We start from the raw sequence: 16,316 nt of genomic DNA on the forward strand, positions 1-16,316 counted from the left end.
TGTTTGACAAATGAATGACTAGTTAGAGCCGTTAATTTCCATCGGTCACCTTTATGTGCTGTGATCATCAAAATAATAACGATGAAGAGGATGACAAAACATTCATTCAACACCACTGTGCTTTATTGTCCGATGACGATAATGATGGAACAACAAAAGCATTCAGCAAAGCATGCAGACCGCAGTACTACAATGATTATTGATTATGATATTGGTGGCAATTTCTCCAGAGTAAATGGGGAACTGAGAAACACACACACACAGAGGCTGCAATTCTAACCCTACCACTACAATGATGATGATATTGTTAAAGAATCTCTTTCAAACTAAACAGGGAATTGTGCAACTCATATCAGAGAGCAACAGCAGCCCTGAGCAAGGCACAACCACCCTCTCATTTCAGCAGAAGCCTCCAAAATTATCTCTCCTCCCACCACAAGTATTCTGACATAAGTGGGTGGTATTCAGTGCTACTTCTAGATCCTTTGATGTCAACAGTGGTGTAGTGTGGGGGAACCCACAGGTAAGGTTATAGAATCATAGAATCATAGAATCATAGAGTTGGAAGAGACCACAAGGGCCATCAAGTCCAACCCCCTGCCAAGCAGGAAACACCATCAGAGCACTCCTGACATATGGTTGTCAAGCCTCTGCTTAAAGACCTCCAAAGAAGGAGACTCCACCACACTCCTTGGCAGCAAATTCCACTGTCGAACAGCTCTTACTGTCAGGAAGTTCTTCCTAATGTTTAGGTGGAATCTTCTTTCTTGTAAAGAAAGTTGTCCTGGGCGCGAAATTGTTAGGGGCACAAAACTTCAACAGCCGGTGCTACCTCAATACAGCTGAGCGATTCCGTTGCTGGGCTCCATTCAAAACTATTTCAACATATGAACCAGGAAGTGACCTTTCCAGGCAACAGAACAACTCTTCTTTTCTTACCTCTGTAGCTGTGATCTCCTGGGCGACATGGACACCGTTAAGCAGCTGAATATGCATGTGTACTCGGTCCGATACCGTCCCTCATGCACAGCTCTCTATGCAGCCCCGGGAGCTGGCAACACACGCTATATCACTGGACGTTAATAGCCACGAAGTATGGCATCCCGATCAAGGGAAAATATAGTTCCTCTCTGTTCTGCCTTGGTCAGACCACACCTGGAATACTGTGTCCAATTCTGGGCACCACAGTTTAAGAAGGATGTTGGCAAGCTGGAATGTGTGTAGAGGAGGGCAACCAAGGTGATTTAGGGTTTGGAAACCAAGCCTTATGAGGAACGGTTGAAGGATCTGAGTATGTTTAGCCTGGAAAAGAGGAGACCAAGAGGACATATGATAGCCATCTTCAAATATCTGAAGGGCTGCCACATGGAAGATGGAGCAAGCTTGTTTTCTCCTGCTCCGGAGGGTAGGACCTGAACCAATGAATTCAAGTTACAAAAAAGGAGATCCTGATTAACCACCAGGAAGAATTTTATGGCAGTAAGAATGGACTCTCTTGGGACTCTCCTTCATTGGAGGTTTTTAAGCAAAGCTTGGATGGCCATCTATCATGTATGATCTGGTTGAGATTCCTGCATTGCAGGGGTTGGACTAGATGACTAGGGTCCGTTCCAACTCTGCAACTCTATGATTCTCATAGGTTCATTAATTTCAATGGATTTTCCCCAAGGACTTAGTATAATAGTACAGTGGTACCTCGGGTTAAGTACTTAATTCATTCCAGAGGTCCGTACTTAACCTGAAATTGTTCTTAACCTGAAGCACCACTTTAGCTAATGGAGCCTCCTGCTGCTGCTGCGCCGTCGGAACACAATTTCTGTTCTCATCCTCAAGCAAAGTTCTTAACCTGAAGCAATATTTCTGGGTTAGCGGAGTCTGTAACCTGAAGCGTATGTAACCTGAAGCATATGTAACCCAAGGTACCACTGTATAGGAGACCTCGAAATTTCAACAGCATTCCCTTCCTGCCTTCTCCATTTGGAGAACTGTCCATTTATTACTACCCATTGCTTGCTGAAACTTAACCAATTCCTGATCCACAAGAAGACCTCTCCTCTTATTCCTCGGCTGCTAAGCTTACTCAGGAATCTTTGATGAGGTACCAAGTACTATGTGCCAAACCAATCTCTTGTATCTGTATGTTTGCTGATACCCTCAAAGAACGCTAATAGCCCTTGCAGAAGTCAAACTGCCTCTGCCTCATTAAAGGTGGTTCTTCAATATGCATAGTTATTTTACCTTTAATAACCAGGGCCTGCTTACCCATGAGGCAAGACGAGGCAACTGCTTTGGGCAGCAGGAGGCATGGGGACAGCAGATCCAGCCTCCAACGAACACCCTGACCACTACTGCTCCTGCTCCGTGGTAGCCAGATCAGACCCCCTGTTGGTCTTTATTCCACACAAACACACCATGATGGAGATCTTTACTTTCCTCTTCTTTGCTGGAGGGAAACACACTTCTGTGTTTTGCCTCAGGTGCCAAAACGTCTTGGGCTTGCTTTGTTAAGAATATTTTCCACTAGTTTTCCTGGGACAGATGTTCAACCAACTGGCCTGCTAATTCCAGGATCCCCCGATCCCCCCCCCCTTTTAAAAATGGTGTTACATTGGCTGCTTTCCATTCCTCAGGTATAGAGGCTGATCTGAGAGGTGAGTTGTTTTTCTTAGAAGACAAGCAACTTCACACGTACGAAACTATAGAACACTGAAATGCTATGTGAATGGGTTCTTTTAAAAACTCTGCGATGCCTCACTTTTTGGTTTTTGTCTTATTATGTCTGTCAATTTGGCTAAACCAAAAAGTGAAGTAAAAAAAGAATGGGAGTGCCTAAATGAATACCTCAAAAGTCAAGGTTCGAGGACAGAAACCTGGCTGAGATTGGAATAACCTTGTGACGTGAAAGGATAAGAAAGAGGGATTTATATCTACATGTTAGGATAGAGATAATAAGGAAAACAGGAAAACAGGAAGACACAATGAGAGATAAAGGAGGTGCTGTGGGATTGGTGGAAGTCAATGTCTTGTTGTTTTAGTGTTTATAGTATTAACTTGTAAGATATGGATTTTTTGTTTTTTAGTTGTTGCTTTCTTTAGTTTTCGAATGTTGGTTTTTGTGTGTTGTGTATTGGTATTTTTCGATATTTTTCATGTTGCTGTTGTGTGGAAAATACTAATAAAATTTATTTAAAAAATAAAAAAATAAAAACTCTGTGATGCTGGATTAGCTCATGGAATCATACAACTGCTGAGTTGGAAGGGACCATGAGCGTTTTCTAGGATCTTTTGGCTCAAACCCACAACCCTGAGATTAAGTGTCTCATGCTTTACGAGCTGAGCTGCTAGATATTTGCAGATTGTGATGTGTCGAAGAGAGGGTTGAATGTTCTCTCCCTTTGCAGGATCCAGAAGGCCAGCACTGCAGTGGCTTTGGCATCACGCACCATTACCATTCAGACCGAAAATTTGTGCAGCGATGAGAACCAGAGTTGGATTCCTGGAGTACCTCCTTCAACACAAGAGGTGTAAAAGCCAAGAATGTAAGCATCTCTTGCTTTGATTATGCTGGGTAATGTGTGGTATGAACTGAGGTTGGGTAGCAATGGCTCAAGCGTTCAAGCAGTGCGCCTCGGATGTTCGGATAAATTGTACTGCATTTTTAAGAACCACAACAAAAATGATTCAATTGCCACTGCGGGCCATTGAGGACAGGGGCGGAGGAAGGGGGTGCGGTGGGTGCGGTCTGTCCTGGGTGTCACCACTGAGGGGGGTGACAAAATGGTGAGCAGCACTCACTCCAGGGCCTGCAGCGCGCCCGAGCCACGTGTCTCTCCTGGGAGTGACGCGGTGGCTAGGGCGCCCACAGGCTCTGCACTGCCCCAAACGGTCCACCCGCCACCTCCCCCTCAGGTGTAGGGCGGCTGAGTGGGAGAAGGCAGGCAGACTCCTTGGAGGCCCTGCTGAGCGTCCTGTCCTGGCTCACCCCACCCCACAGACGGCTGGCTCCGCCCTTGCAGGTGGCTGGCTCCGCCCCTGGGTGCAGGGCACAGGGCACAGGAGCTGCCCCATGTGCCCAATTGGCTTGCTCCACCGCTGATTTAGGAGGCAATGACTCACCATGGACCATAGCTGGCTCCATTCTCTGCTGTTTGAATGCTTTGGAGGAAAGCATGCATCCAAAAGCAATTGCAGCGGAAATGCACTCATCCCTCGAACGGAACAGAAATTAGAAGCGGTGCTGCAGATTACTTAGTAACATCCCAATTTTCTTTGTGGTTTGCCAATGCAGAAGAAAAAATAAGGAAGCTATAATTATTTGTCCTGTAATTAAGATGTCCATTTTTCCCCTCCTTAAAGAGATCTACCTGTGCATTGTTTGTACATTATACAATTAGATGGCATTTTCTATCCTAATGATGACATTTATTTTACAGGACACATTTCTGTTGTGTTAAAAATCGCCTGCTCATGTGAATGTTTTTAGTACAATTTGCAAGATGAGGTTAGCTTTTCTTTCAACGTTGCCTCAGAATATTTTTTTTAATAGGAAAAAAAATGAAGTGTGGTCACAGGGCAAGGTGCTGTGCAGTAAGTTTGCACTTGTTTTTTTCCGACTTGATCAGGATTTTTTGTTGTTGTAATTTTTATTATTATTTATCCTTACCCCTCAACCACCCCAAACTGAGTGAAACAGCCTGGAATTACAGAAGTCATATCAGCTTCTAATTGGATCCCGGAATGTCCCATTTTTTTGATCCGGCACTCTGGCACAAGTCAACTGGCCAGACCAAAAGACACTATTTTTTTGTCTCACCCTCTGGTGTGCGAGTGCCAGACCAAAAGACACCCTTTTTCTGTCTCGTGCTCTTATGCGAGTCACATGGTTCCCATGAGAGCTAGAGACGAAAAACGAGCATCCCGATTTTGATCAGTGGGATGTTGGAGGGTATGTTTGTCCAGAATTGGGCTTTTAGGACACAACATCCATAGCTGAGCACTGAATGGATGTTAATTGTAACCTAACTCTTTGCATGTACAGTGGTACCTCAGGTTAAGAACTTAATTCGTTCTGGAGGTCCGTTCTTAACCTGAAACTGTTCTTAACCTGAAGCACCACTTTAGCTAATGGGGCCTCCTGCTGCCACCGCGCCGCCGGAGCACGATTTCTGTTCTCATCCTGAAGCAAAGTTCTTAACCTGAAGCACTATTTCTGGGTTAGCAGAGTCTGTAACCTGAAGTGTCTGTAACCTGAAGCATCTGTAACCTGAGGTACCACTGTACTTGCAACCCCATAAGTAATAATGTGTCATCAAATAGTGTTCATCTGCATTGGAGAAATGTAGTTGACAATTCTTTGAAGTTATTTTTATTTATGATTATGATTATTACTTATTAACTGAATTTACATATTGCCCTTCATCCAGAGATCGCAGGGCAGTAGAGAAACACGCAATTCGTAGTGTAACAACAACCCCACCTTTCCTCTAAGGAGCTCAAAGTGAGAAATACTGATCTAATCTGCCAATTCATACCTAGGCTCCAGTATGCCTTCTTCTGCCCCTTTAGCTGGAGGAACTTTGTGAAAAACACGATCCCCGTTCTGCAAAGCTGTACAAATCCCGAGGCCCACAAAAGACCCACAAAACCACAAGGTGTTTTCAAGCAGCAGAAGAGCAGGATGGTGTGCTTCCTGTTATTGCGGCTTCCTCTTAGCAGCAAAAGTCGTAACACAGCAAATGCAGCTCTTTGAGCTGTGTCCACTAGATGGGAGGCTTGCATCACACCTGAAGCTCAAGCTACCCCCAGTTATTTTCTTTCATTTACTTCCAAACCATTACAGTTCTATATTTAGGCCATGTACATATTAGTTGCTTAATACACAGTGAGCTCATTCCCCCCCTGTTGTGTTTTAAGCTGCATTAGCACATTGCTATGCACACCAAGGGACGCGGGTGGCGCTGTGGGTTAAACCAGGGTTAAACTAGGACTTGCCGATCAGAAGATCGGTGGTTCGAATCCCCGCGATGGGGTGAGCTCCCGTTGCTCGGTCCCTGCTCCTGCCAACCTAGCAGTTCGAAAGCACTTCAAAGTGCAAGTAAATAAATAGGTACCGCTCCGGCGGGAAGGTAAACACCGTTTCCGTGCGCTGCTCTGGTTTGCCAGAAGCGGCTTAGTCATGCTGGCCACATGACCCGGAAGCTGTACGCCAGCTCCCTCATCCAATAAAGTGAGATGAGCGCCACAAACCCAGAGTCGGTCACAACTGGACCTAATGGTTCAGGGGTCCCTTTACCTTTATGCACACCAAAGAGAGAGAAGGAATCTCTCTCTCTCTCTCTCTTTTTGCCAAATCTCCTAAAACATTAAAGTTTTTGAGCAACTTTTTAGGAAATTCACCAAAAAAACAGCACTTCCAAAATGAGTTGCCATACGCACAGGTTTTCCCAGGCATTTTTACCAATTTTCTGCCCCGATGCTATTTCTTTTTTCTTTTTTTTAAATTCTTTTTATTGAATTCTTTTAACCAAACAGAAACAAAAAAAGAGAAAATAAAAGAGCGTACAAAAAAATACAAAAAATACAGCACATACAAAAAACACGAAAACAAACACTAATTCATAACATAACACTAATTGACTTCCCTCCATCTCGGTTTTGGACTATATAACAAAATTTTCTTTCTGCAGTTTCATTTTACAACATCTATACATCGCAGGATTTATGTTACGCCTACTGTGATTTTAATATTTCCTAAATTTGTTTCAATGTATGTTATAAATTTGTTCCAATCATTAATAAACTTTGTACCTTTTTGATATCTGATTTTTTGTGTCATCTTTGCTAATTCTATATACTCAAATAATTTAATTTGCCAGTCTTTAACAGTTGGGATATTTGGGGTTTTCCAATTTTGTGCTAACAATATCCTGGCGGCTACCGTTGCGTATTGAAACAATGTTTGGTCTTCTTTCTTAATCTCATCTCCAATCATTCCCAGAAGGAAAGCTTCGGGTTTTGGGGGGAAAGTGTATTTCAATATTTTTTTTAATTCATCATATATGAGTCCCCAAAACCTTTTCATTTCTTCACAGGTCCACCACATGTGATGGAAATTACCCTCTTTAGTTTTGCATTTCCAACATGTTTTGTCTCCGGTCTTATACATTTTTTCCAATTTCACGGGTGTGATGTACCATCGGTACATCATTTTCCCCATATTTTCTCTAAGTCCAACACATGCTGTGAATTTCATACCTTTGTTCCAAAGTTTCACCCAACTGTCGTACTCTAGATTGTATCCAAGATCTATTGCCCATTTAACCATAACTTCTTTTATCTCTTCGTCTTTAGTATCCCATTCTAACAGTTGGTTATACATTTTAGATAAAAGTTTGGAATTACCTTCTAATATTTCCACCTGATATCTAGACTTTTTTTCATTCATCCCTGTCTTTTTATCTTCGTTCCAGATGCTATTTCTGATGGCCGAATTCCGGCTACGTCTGAGAAATTTCAGATGTATGACAACCCTAGGTTCACATACCTGCTGCAACACTGCTCTCAATTCCTATCCATGAAGCTGCCATCTCCACATGTGCACCTCAGGTGAGGTGTGTACATCTAAGACAGGACACAAAGTGATTGTGGTTTACATTTTCAAAGCATATGGAAGCTGATTGGGAGGGGGGAATGCATGTAACAGCAGTATTTCTCTAGAAACTAACAGGGTAGATATAGACTGTGGTCTAAAGTCATGTGTACACAGTTTTAAACACCAGGTGGGAGTGCACAGGAACCAGAGTAAACAGAAATGTGAATATAGCCATGATAAATATATCAGTGCTCTAAGTACATAAAATATATTAAATGTACATTTTAATTACATAATATAGAACGCTGCAGAAATGTCACTGGAATTTTAATGAGATGCAATCTGCCAGTGCATTGTTGCAAGTAAATTACATATTTGAAACATGAAGGATGCCCAAGTTTAGCAATACATTTGATTAGGAAAAACAAAATGGCGAGCAAACTTTTCACTTCTCCAGAATGCAGCTGCGAATATAATGTTTTAAGTGTGTTTTAAGTGCATTATACAAAGGCGACTAGAAGCGATGGTGAGCCCTCTGGGAAGCAGTCGACAGCCGGTGTCATGGACATTTAGTGGTCAGAGAGAAAACAGAGACAAGTTCAGAATCAGAGGCAGAAGTTGAAGCAGGAGAGTGGGAGGAGACAGGCCAAGAGGCAGAGATATGCCGGGCTGGTGAAAAGTTGCAGGTGTCTCCCCCTCCTGCTGTGAACAGCTCCCTTCCCCCGGTCTCTCAGAACCAGAAGAGGTATGAAGAGAGCAGAGAAGTTAACTTCATGCAAGTGTAGTCTCTGATTTCTTGAGGGAAACCCTGGAGACGAGGGGACTTAGGACTCAGCTACATTAGTAAAGAAACTGCAATTTGAATGCTCTATAAACATGCAACACCAGATGGTGCCAGAGAGCAGGAATTTTAAAGTATGGTTTTCCATAGAGATTTTTTTCTTTTGTTAAAATGACCTAATTTCTGACCTATTTATAGTATCCCCGCCCCTGTGCTTAGATCCACCCTTAGACAACTGTGGGGAGGTGGGGACTGTCAGTCTCAGCAACTGATCCATGGGGCAAGACCTGCCGGGGGATGGGATGCTATGCTCCTTAGGCCTGACACTTGGCCACATCTGTGCAGATCATGTTCTTGCTAATAAAGAGTTAACTTGCAGGGTGTGATTTACTGCTGGCTCGCTCCTGTCAGATGGGCTGACTGAGCGAGAAATCACCCAAAGCCTGAGCCAAACCTCATGCTCCTGTAATCAATAAAGTTGTGGCCTGTTTCGATCCAAGAACCTTGTACTGTGTATGCAGGGGTGAGGCACCAGGCAGTGACTTGAGCGTGCAACTGATGCTGTTTTCAAGGCAAACACAGTGTCTGGATCTCACTCCTTCCTTGTGCTCAGCTTAAATGCCTGTAAATAAACAGAATGTAGAAGGATGAAAATTGCTAAGTCTCGTGCACTTGCTGCTTGACAACTTTAATAGCCTCAGTACTTCCTTCTGCCTGGGGAAGTGGAAGCCCTCGAATAAGCTGCATTTTCTGGAAATGTTAGTGGATTCACAACAAAGAAGTTAAAACACACACACACCACACCCATGGCTGACGAGAAGTCTTTGGCTATCACACTTTGCAGAACTCGTTCAGCAAGTCTTGCTTGGGTGGGCCTTCACTGGAAACCTCAAAGCTGAAGCTGGGTTTATAAATAACTACGAGCTGGTGGCACTGGGTGTTGTATGTGTGAAAGCAGTGCCAATATCTGCATCTTGATGTTGACACTTCTGCTTATAAGACTGCTGACAGATCTGCATGAAGAAACAAGGAGAACATTTCTGAAAGTATCAGTAAGCTGTTTCCTAGTTCTGCTGGATCTCTCAGCGGCTTTTGACACCATTGACTCTAACATCCTTCTGGACCATCTAGAGGGTCTGGGGGCACTGTTATACAGTGGTTCCGCTCCTTCCTCCTGGGCCGTGTTCAGAAAGTGGTGGTGGGGGATGAGTGTTCAGACCCCTGCGCTCTCTCTTGTGGGGTGCCTCAGGGTTCTGTCCTCTCCCCCATGCTTTTCAACACCTACATGCAGCCACTGGGAGAGATCATCAGGGGGTTTGGGCTGGGTGTTCATCAGTATGCGGATGATACCCAGCTCTACCTCTCTTTTAAATCAGAACCAGTGAAGGCAGTGAAGGTCCTGTGTGAGTGTCAGGAGATGGTTGGAGGATGGATGGTGGCTAACAGATTGAGGCTGAACCCTGACAAGACAGAAGTACTGTTTTGGGGAGACAGGAGGCAGGCAGGTGTGGAGGACTCCCTGGTCCTGAATGGGGTAACAGTGCCCCTGAAGGACCAGGTGCACAGCCTGGGAGTTATTCTGGACTCACAGCTGTCCATGGAGGCGCAGGTCAATTCTGTGCCCAGGGCACCTGTTTATCAGCTCCATCTGGTACGCAGGCTGAGACCCTACCTGCCCGCAGACTGTCTCGCCAGAGTGGTGCATGCTCTAGTTATCTCTAACTTGGACTACAGCAATGCGCTCTATGTGGGGCTACCTTTGAAGGTGACCTGGAAACTACAACTAATCCAGAATGCAGCAGCTAGACTGGTGACAGGGAGCGGCTGCCGAGACCACATAACACCGGTCTTGAAAAACCTACACTGGCTCCCAATACGTTTCCGAGCACAATTCAAAGTGTTGGTGCTGATCTTTAAAGCCCTAAACGGCCTCGGTCCAGTATACCTGAAGGAGCGTCTCCACCCCCATTGTTCTGCCCGGACACTGAGGTCTAGTGCCGAGGGTCTTCTGGCGGTTCCCTCGCTACGAGAAGCCAAGTTACAGGGAACCAGGCAGAGGGCCTTCTCGGTAGTGGCAGCTGCCCTGTGGAACGCCCTCCCATCAGATGTCAAAGAGAACAACAACTACCAGACTTTTAGAAGACATCTGACGGCAGCCCTGTTTAGGGAAACTTTTAATGTTTAATAGATTATTGTATTTTAATATTCTGTTGGAAGCTGCCCAGAGTGGCTGGGGAAACCCAGCCAGATGGGCGGGGTATAAATAAATAAATAATAATAATAATAATAATAATAATAATAATAATAATAATTAGACACTTGGTCCATATGATTGACTCTACATGCTGTGGTTGTAGTGTTGTAATTCTGGGTAATGTTAATGACCTACCAACACACTTGTCAGCATAGTGGAACCTTGGTTTTTGAACCTAATCCATTCCAGAAGTCCGTTCAACTCCTGAAACGTTTGAAAACCAAGGTGCTACTTCCAATTGGCACAGATGCCCCAGAAACAATAGCTGACAACCACATCGGACCTTCGGCTTCCAAAAAAGTTCAAAAATTGGAACACATACTTCCGGGTTTTTGGCATTTGGGATCCGATTTGTTCGTCAACAAAGCCGTTTGAGAACCAAGGTTCCACTGTAATGCTTAATTGTGGATTGTGCTAACCATTTACACACAGACACAACTTCCTGCCTTCAGTTGCCTTTGAAACAAGAGCCCTCTGATGTGCTAATTTTCTTACATGATACTTTCATGTTGCATTGAATTATACAGGTAGAAGATGAATACTAAGAAACAATGAGCACATAGTAGAATGAGTGACCACTGTTGAAATAACTGGGGTTGCATTAAAGCACCTGTACACTTTTTGTTTTGTTTCTATCTGAGAGCATTACCCTCGGTTCTTGTCCGGGAAAACAGTAGTTTAAATATACCCTCTTCCAGAACCTCCCTTCTGCAAGGAACTCTGCCAGTGCCCTGAAAACCTAGTCTATGCTCAAGCAGGTAACTAACTACTACAATAAGCTTCATTTTAAGTTTGTGTGTATGTGTTCGTGTGTGTGTATGTGTTGCCTTCCCTTTCCCTTCATTTCCCCCAATTCTCCAAATAAGTTTCCTTTTATATTTGGACATTTGGCTTCATTGGTTTCAAAAGGAATTTCTCATTCAGACCTTCCCCATGTGCTAAAACCACACACTAATAGTTAAAGCTGCTCATTGCATCCTAAGGTTGTTTCAAAGGGTCTTGCAAAGGTCTGCCTCATATGGGCCTTGGGAAAAGACATACAGTGGTACCTTGGGTTACATACGCTTCAGGTTACAGACTCCGCTAACCCAGAAATAGTACCCCAGGTTAAGAACTTTGCTTCAGGAAAAGAACAGAAATCGTGCTCTGGCGGTGCAGTGGCAGCAGGAGGCCCCATTAGCTAAAGTGGTGCTTCAGATTAAGAGCAGTTTCGGGTTAAGAACAGACCTCCAGAATGAATTAAGTTCTTAACCCGAGGTACCACTGTACTGTACAAAGCTTCTTTGTTTGTTTTCTCTAGAGGTGGGTGAAACAGAGGAGTACCAGGCAGTTGGGCTCAAAAATTTCAGAAACAGCTGAACAGCTTGGTCCAAGGTTGTAGGTAGATGCTCACCCTGTCTGGTACTAGCCCATGGTAATTCATTTGGGGAGAACTCTTATACAGGGAGTGGTCTGCCAGTAAGCCAAAGCTCTCTGCCTCAGATCCATGCCCCTACAAATGCATTTTCAAAGGGGGAAGAAAGCTACAAAGTGCCCTGTCATGAATACAATGCTTGCTTTGAGCACACCACAGTGAAACTTGAGGCATACCTTTACAGAAGGGGTCAGCAACCTTTTTCAGCAGGGGGCCGGTCCACTCTCCTTCAGGCCTTAAGGGGGACCGGACTATATTTTGAAAAAAATAATGAACGAATTCCTATGCCCCACAAATAACCCAGAGATGCATTTTAAATAAAAGCACACATTCTACTCATGTAAAAACACGCTGATTCCTGGACCGTCCGCGGGCCAGATTTAGAAAGTAATTGGGCCACATCCAGCTCCTGGGCCTTAGGTTGCCTATCCCTTATTTACAGCATAATTTTCTCTTTCAAGAGCTTGACCCCAGTTTGTTGGCGAGGCCAGAAAAGAGGAAAGAGATGAAGAGAGAGAAAGAGAGGTTGGGTGGCCTTATGCAACATATGCTTTCTTCGTTTTCTGAAGCCAGGTTCCTGCGTGCAGCGGTTTCAAAGCGGAAGATCATTATTAGTCTGCTACGGGACAAAACCAGAAGTGGTTGCCTTTTGTCTTGTCTACCCGCTTTGTTCAGCAGTTGCCAAAACCTCACACACATGGTAGGGGCTCAATGCTTGCCTAAGAAGTTTGTTTTGTTTCTCCTTTTGCTGACTTCCTTGGTTGTGGCATGGATGGGACTTCTGCCTTTGTCTTCCTCTTTCATTTTATAAAAGTAACTATGTGTGTGTGTGTGCGCGTGTGTGTGCGTGTGCGCACGTGTGTGTAGGTAGGTAGGTATGTAGATAGATAGATAGATCTAGATAGTTACATGGCACCCTGATCTCTACAGCTGTGTGACATCCCAGGGCTGCCTGTGTCTTACCCATGGGTTGTGTTTCCTTTGGAAATGAGACACAGTGCTGGTTTGGGTTGGTTGTTCATTTGGTCAGTGTCATTTGGCTCTGTGCCCCTTTCTTGAGGTGTAAAATTTTCCACTAGAGTCAGAAGTAGCCCATTTGTTATCGTTAGAAATTTTTTTCATGCTGGAGATGTCCGTGCATATCAAGTGGAACTGGTTCTGAAGATAGCCGTCTCTCTTTCCTCTGTTTGAGTACATTTGGAAGTAACCTGTTGACTTTGAAAGTTTTTTCCAAGCTCAGAAGGTGGCCTCTGGGTCATTATATCAGTTATATTTGCCTTATAGGATTTCTCAGCTAAGGCCAGTTCTTGAGCCAGGCTTGTTGGGTAGTTAATATTTTCGGAATCTTGCCGGAGCCCTTTAAGATGAGTTGACCAGTCCAGAACAGTGGAAGGAGGAGGAATGGCCTCATCTAGAATTAACTCATTCAGCTCCCTCTTACTCTCCTCCTTTTGGAGAAAATAATGTGTGATTTTGCTCTGTCTCCTTTGGGGTTCCGGGGGGCTGATTAACGAATCTGGCATGATTCCCAGATCTTTGCAGTTCTTTCTAGTAAGTACCATAATAATTATGATTATTTGTCAGCAGTTTGCAGAAATCAATTATCTCCAAATGTGGCAGCCTTGAATTTATGAGTCCAGAGCCAGTGCCATCCAGCAGAAGGGAGCGTTTTGGAGACTCTCTGCAGCTGTCACCTGGGCTCGCTCGTTAACAGTTCTGATAATCAAGGTGTTTCTCTTCCTTAATTGATAACTAGTATCATGTATCTGGCTCGACCTTGCATTTGGCACTGCCTAGCAAAGTGCTCAGCCCAGCCCAGCTTCATGCAGCCTCAGAGTTTAGGGGAGTTAGAACAATAAAACAATGAGATAAAACAACAAATTAAAACAACAAAAGGAAGCACTAAAAGGAGTTAAGAAATAAAATGGAAGAGGGGATAAAAACAAATGCTAAGGGTCCGTTATAGAGCAGAAACTTGCCTTAGAGTTGGCCTTAGAGCTCAAAACCCTGCTTCAAGCATTCAGCAGCCATCTTCCTACCCAATGTGGTTTATTTACACACCTGAGCCTACTGTGAAGGGGTTCAAAGCATTGCACCCCCAATGCTCTCGCACTCCTTTCTGCAGCACCAAAGCAGTCTGCCCTCCTCGTGCTGTGACCTCCGCCACTCCCGCTTGCCACTGAGAAGAGACGGAACAGGATTTTTCTTCACCCTACCAGGCAAACTGCAATCCTGCACATCTCCCTCCTGGACTTTTGTCTTGCTTCACTAACTAAATCCAGGACTCAGGGAGGGGCTTCCCCCATTTGGCTGTATGGCAGTTTTGTTAGGTTAATGATTTTGGCCATCATCAGGCTTTCATCCCATTCGGTGAGCTATTTTGAACAGAAGCTGTTTGGCACAGTTTCACTCACCAAACATTGATTAATTCTAACTTTCATCAGACCAAGGAATTTAGGGTGTCTCGCATCGAACAAACCCATCTCTCTCTCTCTCTCTCTCTCTCTCTCTCTCTCTCACACACACACACACACTTGCTGACTTGCTCCTCTTTCTTTCTCTTCCCTTTTGGGCACACCGGTGCAAAGTTTAATACTGTTCTGAGCTGGGTCAGCTTAATGGCTGCTATTTATTTATTTGTACGGCTGTTACGTGGAAGCAGCTCAGGAAATCACTGTGTCCTTTAATTCGCAGGCTTGTGGCCTCTGGTCCTGCCAAAAGGAGAAGGGATGGAAGGAAGGCAAACGCTGCACCTTATCCCTCCGAGGTTTGGGCGATTTGCAGCATGGCCAGGAACTGGTTGACAGGGAGTTACTACAGCTCTGCTGTAGCCGCTGCCTTCCCTCCCTCTGTTTGCGCTGCGGCTACCATTTTGCGATCCTAGAGGTTCAAGGATAGCGTCCAGTTTCCCTTTGAATAAGATATGACTAGAAGAAATTGTCAGACAGGAGATAACTGCTTTAAACAACCTAACATTTATTCGTCGGAAACTACAACTAATCCAGAATGCGGCAGCTAGACTGGTGACTGGGGGCGGCCGCCGAGACCATATAACACCGGTCTTGAAAGACCTACATTGGCTCCCAGTACGTTTCCGAGCACAATTCAAAGTGTTGGTGCTGACCTTTAAAGCCCTAAACGGCCTCGGTCCAGTATACCTGAAGGAGCGTCTCCACCCCCATCATTCTGCCCGGACGCTGAGGTCCAGCGCCGAGGGCCTTCTGGCGGTTCCCTCATTGCGAGAAGCAAAGCTACAGGGAACCAGGCAGAGGGCCTTCTCGGTAGTGGCGCCCGCCCTGTGGAATGCCCTTCCAGCAGATGTCAAAGCGATAAACAACTACGTGACATTCAGAAGACATCTTAAGGCAGCCCTGTTCAGGGAAGTTTTTAACGTGTGATATTTTATTGTATTTTTGGTTTTTATGGAAGCCGCCCAGAGTGGCTGGGGAGGCCCAGCCAGATGGGCGGGGTATAAATAATAAATTATTATTATTATTATTATTATTATTATTATTATTATTATTATTATTATTATTTGCAGTGCCGGATTTACGTATAAGCTAAACAAGCTAAAGCTTAGGGCCCCACTCTCTTGGAGGCCCCCCAAAAAATTAAAGGGAAAAAAAAGGGATGTACATTTCCAAAATATAAGATAAAAAACAAATAAAATAAAACCTACATACAGCAACAGTGTTTTGTGTTGTGCAGGCTCCTATGATGTAAGTAATGGGCTAGCCTGCTCCCTAAAATATAACTGGTTTGCTCATTTCTGGACATATAAAGGACCCCATCACCATTACCTTCAGTAGCTTAGGGCCTTATCAAACCTAAATCTGGCCCTGCATATTTGCTATTTGTTATTCATTGTAAATACATAGTCCCGCACTAGTAAGTAAAGCAGGTATTAGAAAAGTGTTGAATATATTTACAACACGATAATATAAAGACGAAGGATTTATTGACTATTCTTTTAGTGGCTGCTCAGCTATCAGTAGCTCAAACCTTGAAGGCTTTACAATGATTATCCATGGAAAAATTTTATGCAGTATGCTGGCCAATTGGTTGGTTAGCATCTGCCTGTCTTGGGAGACAACAGAGATGTGTGCCATTTATCCAATATACAATATGAAACTATCTGCCGATACGGCTATCTTGAACAGTACGGCTTTCACTATATTCTTTCCTGGTAATGACTGACTATGATGGCTAAAACAAATTTTACAGGAATCCTGCATAGTTCTTTGTTTGTGTGTTTTGAAATAATTTTTATTAAAGA

This window comes from Podarcis filfolensis (assembly GCF_964270895.1).
Source record: "Podarcis filfolensis genome assembly, chromosome: 12".
NCBI classification, from domain to species: Eukaryota; Metazoa; Chordata; class Lepidosauria; order Squamata; family Lacertidae; genus Podarcis; species Podarcis filfolensis.